The sequence below is a fragment of the Babylonia areolata genome, chromosome 1, assembly GCF_041734735.1.
Source record: "Babylonia areolata isolate BAREFJ2019XMU chromosome 1, ASM4173473v1, whole genome shotgun sequence".
In the NCBI taxonomy this organism is placed as follows: domain Eukaryota; kingdom Metazoa; phylum Mollusca; class Gastropoda; order Neogastropoda; family Buccinidae; genus Babylonia; species Babylonia areolata.
The window spans coordinates 80,178,674-80,186,173 of NC_134876.1; the positions used below are offsets into that span (position 1 = coordinate 80,178,674).

Consider the following 7,500-nt stretch of genomic DNA (forward strand, 5'->3'; position numbering starts at 1 on the left):
GTGAAGGGAAAAGAAAAAGACACACACACACACACAAAACAAAAGACCTTCACACTTTCTCCTCTGGAGTCGTTTTCGTTCCGTTCCCAATCACAACTCGGGCTGGCTCCGTTGGGCTGACCTTCTCCTGTCTAAAACATCTCGCGCCGTGTCTCACGAGGAAGCGCTGCCAGGCAGTCCGACAGGCAGGCAACCAACGAGGCTGTCACCTTTCTGGGTCACTTACTTCCTGCCTTCCTTCCTTCCTTTCTGCTTCTCTCTGTCTGTCTGTCTGTCTGTCTGTCTCTCTCTTTATTTGTTTTATTTTTATTTTATTTTTATTTTTTTTATTTTGCTGCTGACACTGAGTTAGCCACCCGTCCTGACTGGTCCTTGCCGTCAGTGTGTGTGTGTGTGTGTGTGTGTGTGTGTGTGTGTCTGTGTGTCTGTGTGTGTGTGAGAGAATGAGAAAGAGAGAGAGAGAGAGAGAGTGTGTGTCTGTGTGTGTGTCTGTGTGTGTGTGCGCGCGCGCACGTGTATGAGTATGTGTGAGTGAGTGTGTGTGTGTGTGTGCGTGCGTGCGTGCGCACGCGCGCGCGTGTGTGTGCGTCTGATAAGTACAGGGCGAGGGACAGACAGAGAAGGAGGAGGAGGAGATTTAAAGAAAAAATTAATAAGAAAACAATGGAAGGGGAATGGGAGGTGGGGGGGTTGGTGATAAAGAGATGGTGGGAGAGGGAGAGAAGGTGGGGGGGGGGGCTTGAGGAGGAGAGGGAAAACAGAAACATAGAGACAGGGGGGGTAGGGGGGGGGGTTGGGGGAGTGGGGAGGGAGAGAAGAAAGAGAGAGGAGAGGTGGAGACAGGTGGACGAACAGTCAGAGACACAGAGACAGATCCAGAGGCAAAGGGAGAAACAGCTTGGCGTGGGTTCTTCGGATCAGTTTTTTGTTTCTCCAACATTTACAACCAATCTTCTTGTCATCCTGGGTGGACGCGGTGTGTAGGGTATCGTGACAATGGCAGACGACACGAGGAAGGAACGAACCTCATACTTTCTTTCCACGCATGCGATTCATGCGTTTCATTGTGTCTTAATATTTTTCTTTCTTTCTTTCTTTGTTTTTCTCAGTTTTCTTCGTGTGTTTACAATATGCTTCTTTACGGCCAGGGTTGGATGTAAAGAGAAAAAAAAGCATGTTCTTTGCCTATATACATGCATCGTCAATACAAACAAAACTGCCTTGTCTTGTCTTGTCATTTATCAATTTAACGAACAACACTTACCTCTTCTGTCTTGTCTTGTCATTTATCAATTCAACGAACAACACTCACCTCTTCTCCTGCTTCCATGCCACCACAAATGCTACCCGTCGCCACCCGCCTGGCGCCACTCGCTCTTCGTCATCTCTCGTGTGCAAAGAATTTGCCATCTTCATGACACGTTTAAAAGGGTTAACAAAGGTCCCATAGCTTTTGACAGTCATAGTGGCAGTGAATTATGATCAACTGCATGTAATGATGATAATAATTAGTATGTATATAGCGCTAACAAATCAAAGCACCAGTCATTCATACGCATGCATAACTCTGAACTGGAAAAACTGAAAACTAGAAAGAGGCAGGGAAGGAGGCTATCTTGGAAAGAGGTAGGGTTTTAGGCCAGACTTGAAAGAGCTGAGTGCGGAGACCTGACGAAGCGAATGCACATGCATGGTCCAGAGACAGAGAAAGAGCGGCGGTCGACAGTGGAGTGTTTGAATCTGGGTAAGCGTAAACAGAGTGGATCCGAAGCCGATCGTAGAGAGCGATAAGGGATGTAGATGTGAAGGCAGCCACAGAGATAGGAAGGGGCAGATTTGCAAGTACATTTATAACATAGAGTGCAGATCTTGTACTTTATTCTGTGTGAGACGGGGAGCCAATGGAGATGTTGTAAAAGAGGAGTGATGTGTTCAGATCTTTTCTTTCTGAGGACGAGTCGGGCAGCAGAGTTTTGTATGCGCTGGAGGGACTGAATGGATGAAGCAAGCACAACCAGACAATAGAGAGTTACAGTAGTCAAAGCGAGAGAGAATGAGAGAAACGACAAGTCTAGATGTTGCATCGGTGGACAGATATTTCAGAATGGAACTGATGCGCTGTAATTGACAGTCGCGGGACTGACAGGTCTGGGTGACAATTTTTTGCATGAACAGTGTGTTGTCAAGACAATGTTTTGCATGAACAGTGTGTTGTCAAGTACATCGCCGAGGTTCCTGACTTGAACCTGACTATGCAGGATTCGACATCAGAAGGCGGGGCCCAATCCTCTCCTTCCCACGTTTAAACCTTCCACAACCGAAGTCAGGAACACCCCCATTGACACCTGGGTGGGGTGGGGTGAGGGACATCAGAGAAACCTACCTTTCCCAAGCACACAACACCATGCCGGAATGGGGCCTCCAACGTCAACACTGAAATAAAAAGTCCAACCCCCAACCGGATCTGTCACGTACAGTCTTTCAAATTACGGGTTTTAAAGTGTGGTTGGAAGGCATGACTGGTCAAGGAAGGAAGATCAACAGTTCAGTTCAGTTACTCCAGGAGGCGTCACAGCGTCTGGACAAATCCATATACGCTACACCACATCTGCTAAGCAGATGCCTGACCAGAGGCGTTACCCAACTTACTTTGCCAACAGCAAAACAATCACAGCTGCTGTTGGTGTCGTGTTTTTAAAACGACTTATTTTTCTTCCATCACTGTTTTTCTCATTTTTGCAGGATGACTCCTATATACATAGTAATCAAGGAAAGAAATCCGGTTTTTTTTTCAATTCACGTTTTAAAAACCCCATTATTTCACTTACTTACCTGATTGGACTGAACCGAAAGACTTTTCTGTTCTAACCCTATTTGAAGTAGACATTAAGGTCTTCTGGACTTAACTGAATCGAACTGAATCGAATCCGTTAGGCTGCCTCGGTGGCACATCAAATGGATTGAATCACTGTGTAAGATCTGTGCAGAGTCTTTTCTGTTATGCTCACGAAATGGCCGAAACAAAACCTATTCGTAGCAGTCAAATTACATTTTCACAAACAGACCGGCAGCCAGACAGATTCTCTCTATCACACACGCACGCGCGCGCGCGCGCGCGCACACACACACACACACACACACACACACACACACATACATACACAGACATCACACACACATTCCAAAGTGAGAAATGGGAATGCATTAATGAATTAGTGATGACAGGCTGTAGGCAAGCTCTCTCTCAACTCGGGCAGTGATTATGGAGACGAAATGACAAAGCTGGAAAAATGGGGAGTTAATAGACCAGGCCATCAGAGAGAGAGACAGAGAGAGACAGAGAGACAGACAGAGGCAGAAAGAGATAGACAGAAAGAGAGGGAGAAAAAGAAAGTGGGAGAGGGCGAAAAAAAAGAGGGAGAGAGAGAAAGAGAGAGGGAAAGAGAGAGAGAGAAAAGAGAAAGGGAAAGAGAGAGGGAAAGAGAAAGAAAGAGTGAGAGACAGAGTGGGAGAGAGAGAGAGAGTGAGAGAGAGACACAGAGAGAGAGAAAGAGTGGGAGAGAGAGAGAAAGAGGGAGAGAGACAGAGAGAGAGAGACAGAGAGAGGGAGAAGGAGAGAGAGAGGGAGAGGGAGGGAGAGAGGGAGAGAGAGAGAGAGAGAGGGAGAGAGAGAGAGGAGAGAGAAAGAAAGAGAGAGACAGAGGGAGAGACAGAGAGAGAGAGGGGGGGGAGAGAGGGATCAGAGGTAGATTCGTATGCATGGAGCTGAACGTTCATCATCCTGTGTAATCATCTGAATGATTTATGCCACCCTCATCACCCCCCCGCCCACCCTCTCTCTCTCTATTTCTCTCTCTCCTCCCCCCTCCCTCTCTCTCTCTTTCTTTCTTTCTTTCCTTCTTTTTACTTGATCTCTTTGTACCGTTTTCTCTGCCTCTTTCTTTATCTGTCTCTGTATACACATGTCTCTCTATCTCTCTCTTTCCCTGTCTATCTGTGTGTGTGTGTGTGTGTGTGTGTGTGTGTGTGTGTGTGTGTGTGTGTGTGTGTGTGTGTGTGTGTGTCCGTCTGTCTGTCTGGCTGTCTATCTTCCCGTCTTCCCATCTCTCTGCCTGTCTGTCTCTGTTTCGATCTCCCTGTCTGTGCCTCTGTGTCTGTCTTTCTCTGTCTGTCTGTCTGTCTGTCTGTCTGTGTCTCTGTCTCTGTCTGTCTGTCTCTCTCTCTCTCTCTCTCTCTCTCTCTCATTGAGCAGAGAACTTTAATAAAGCAATCCGTTCGCTGAAACGCCCAGGTTCAATTCCCGCGTTGACCAGGACTATACTTTTCCTTTTGCGAGACCTGGAGTTTTCATAACAGCGCAATACAATACAATGTAACGCAAAGCTGATGCCAAATGTCTCTGACCTTACTTGTCTGTGTATGTGTGTGTGTGTGTGTGTGTGTGTGTGTGTGTGTGTGTGTGTGTGTGTGTGTGTGTGGAGATCGGGTTGTATTTTTGTTCCTATTGTTGTTGTTACTGTTGTTGTTGTGTCTGCTGCTGCTGCTGTTGTTGTTGTTATTGTTGTTGTTGTTGTTGCTGCTGCTGCTGCTGCTGTTGTTGTTGCTGCTGCTGTTGTTGTTACTGCTGTTGTTGCTATTGTTTTTGTCATTGTTGTTGTTGCTGCTGTTGTTGTTGTTGCTGTTGCTGCTGTTGTTATTGCTGTTGTTGTTTTTAAAGTTGTTGCTGCTGCTGCTGCTGTTGTTGCTGTTGTGGTGGTGGTGTCTTGTCTGTCAATTGTTCTGTAAATCCACGATTTTCGAAGCGAACTGTGTAGTCTGTGTGTGTGTGTGTGTGTGTGTGTGTGTGTGTGTGTGTGTGTGTGTAAAAACGCTGTTCATGTAAAATGCCAAGCGTTACACAACTCTCTTGTTCCTGTAAACTTTTCGATTCAGGCTGCATTTGCAAAGGTCAAAGATATACTGAACAGTGAGACTAATCACTAACGAAAAATAAAACTCCTCGAAATCATACACTTATCAAATATATTAATTCCAATATCCAAATTCAATTTCCCATTGACCTTTTATGCAGTTCTCTATCTTTCTTCACCTGCGCTTCTCTCGAATGCACTTCTCGCCATTTTGCTTCTGATCATGATTGTAATAGGATAACAGTTCTTTGTTTTCGCAATGTACAAGCAACTGGGTTTTTTTGTTTGTTTTTTTTCTCCTCTTGATGCCGCTGTGTTTTAACTCACTCAGTACGGCCAGTCCTCTCTTCTCCTCTCCTCTACACAGACCCCTCGGATGTCCAGTGGGTGTCTGAATGACCCAACCTTTAGCTTCCGTCGTCAGAATTGTGGTATTCTTTGTCAACATTCACCTCTTCAGTAGAAGAGCGTTCCGCTTGCAATATTTTGATGATGGTAATTGGGGGTGAAACGCTGTTAACGTCGTCTCTTTCGCCGTTCGTATGGAGAGAGTTAAACAGATATGAACTTGAATTTTGTCTGAGGTTGGGCAAAAACTTCAAGAAATTTATTTATTTATTTATTTATTTATTCGTTTATCTATTCATTTGTTTGTTTGTACGTTTGTTTATTGTCTATATATTGTTATTGTTTATTCATGACTTCATTATCTGTTTATCTATTTATTTATTTATTCATTTATTTATCTGTTTATTCATGGACTTAGCTAACATTAAGAAAACCAGACCCATCGTGTCCGTCGCTTCTCTGACATGTGCACTGTTTCAATGTTATTTTCTTTTAGGCTCAAAACGAAATACCCACAAACGACAACCAGAACAACAACAAACAACTGGTCCAAAGTTTGTTCGTTTTTCTCGTTTTTCAACTTTATCTCTCTCTCTCTCTCTCTCTCTCTCTCTCTCTCTCTCTCTCCCTCTCTTTGTTTCTCTCTGTGTCTCTCTGTTTCTTTATTTATCTCTGTTTCCCTCTGTGTCTATTTTTCTGTGTGTGTGTGTCTTTGTTGTGTTTTTCTCTGTCTCTATTTCTCTGTCTCTCTCTGTCTATCATTTTCTCTCTGTCTCTCTCTCTCTCTGTTTCTCTGTTTCTCTATGTGTCTTTCTCTGTCTCTCTCTCTGTCTGTGTGTCTCTCCCTCCCTCTCTCTCCCTCTCTCTCTTTCCCCTCTCTCTCTCCCTCTCTCTCTCCCTCCCTCTCTCTCTCCCTCCCTCTCTCTCTCCCTACCTTTCTCTCTCCCTCCTTCTCCCTCCCTCTCTCTCTCCCTACCTTTCTCTCTCCCTCCCTCTCTCTTTCTCTCTCCCTCTCTCTCTCTCTGCTATCCAAATCCCCGTTCTCTGTCCCTCTCGATCTGTTGAAATCCATTATTTTGTTTCGACGAAGACGGGCAGTTAACAATTAGCTTTTAGTTTTCTCCGTTGCCTTGTGATTTTGACATTCATTAATTAATCTCAACGGGTTGACCTTTCGGAGGGCGAGAACTTGATGTGCGAAAACAAAACAAAACACAAAAAAAATCAAACCAGCAGATAATTGCTTTTCCATCTTGTTTGTCCTGTCCTACCTTGTCTTGTCCTGACCTGCCTTGTCTTGTCCTGTCTTTCTTGTCCTGTCCTGTCCTGTCCTGTCATGTCCTGTCCTGTCTTTCTTGTCCTGTCCTGCCTTGTCCCAGCCTTGTCCCGCTTTGTCTTGTCTTTCTTGTCTTGTCCTGTCCTGCCTTGTTCTGCCCTGCCTTGTCCTGTCCTGTCTTTCTTGTCCTGCCCTGCCTTGTCCTGCCCTGCCTTGTCCTGTCCTGTCCTGTCTTGTCATGTCTTTCTTGTCCTGTCTTGTCTTGTCTTGTCCTGTCTTGTCCTGTCCTGTCTTTCTTGTCCTGCCTTGTCCTGTCCTGTCTTTCTTGTCCTGTTCTGCCTTGTCCTGTCCTGTCTTTCTTGTCCTGTCTTGTCCTGTCCTGTCTTGTCCTGTCCTGTCTTGTCCTGTCCTGTCTTTCTTGTCCTGTCTTCTTGTCCTGTCTTGTCCTGTCCTGTCTTTCTTGTCCTGTCTTGTCCTGTCCTGTCTTGTCCTGTCTTTCTTGTCCTGTCCTGCCTTGTCTTGTCCTGTCCTGTCTTGTCCTGTCCTGTCTTGTCCTGTCCTGTCTTTCTTGTCCTGTCTTGTCCTGTCCTGTCTTGTCCTGTCCTGTCTTGTCCTGTCCTGTCTTTCTTGTCCTGTCTTGTCCTGTCCTGTCTTGTCCTGTCTTTCATGTCTTGTCCTGTTATGTCTTGTCTTTCTTGTCTTTTCTTTCGTGTCTTGTCCTGCCTTGTCCTTTTCTATCATGTTTTTCTTGTCTTGTCTTCCTTGTCTTGTCTTTCGTGTCTTAGTCCTGCCTGCCTTGTCCTGCTTTGTTTTGTCTTTCTTGTCTTGTCCTGCCCTGTTCTGTTTAGCCTTGTCTTTCATGTCTTGTCTTGTCCTATCCTACCCTGCCTTGTCCTGCTTTGTCTTGTCTCTCTTGTCTTGTCTAGTTCTGTCTTGTCCTGCTTTGTCTTGTCTCTCTTGTCTTGT

The 7,500-nt window shown here is 45.4% G+C and overlaps 1 protein-coding gene across 2 annotated transcripts in view; it reads right to left on the reverse strand.

Annotated features, from left to right (window-relative positions):
- LOC143293730 (GTP-binding protein Rhes-like) overlaps positions 1-7,500 on the reverse strand; it is a 210,916-nt gene that overhangs the window by 66,395 nt on the left and 137,021 nt on the right. The window lies entirely within an intron of this gene.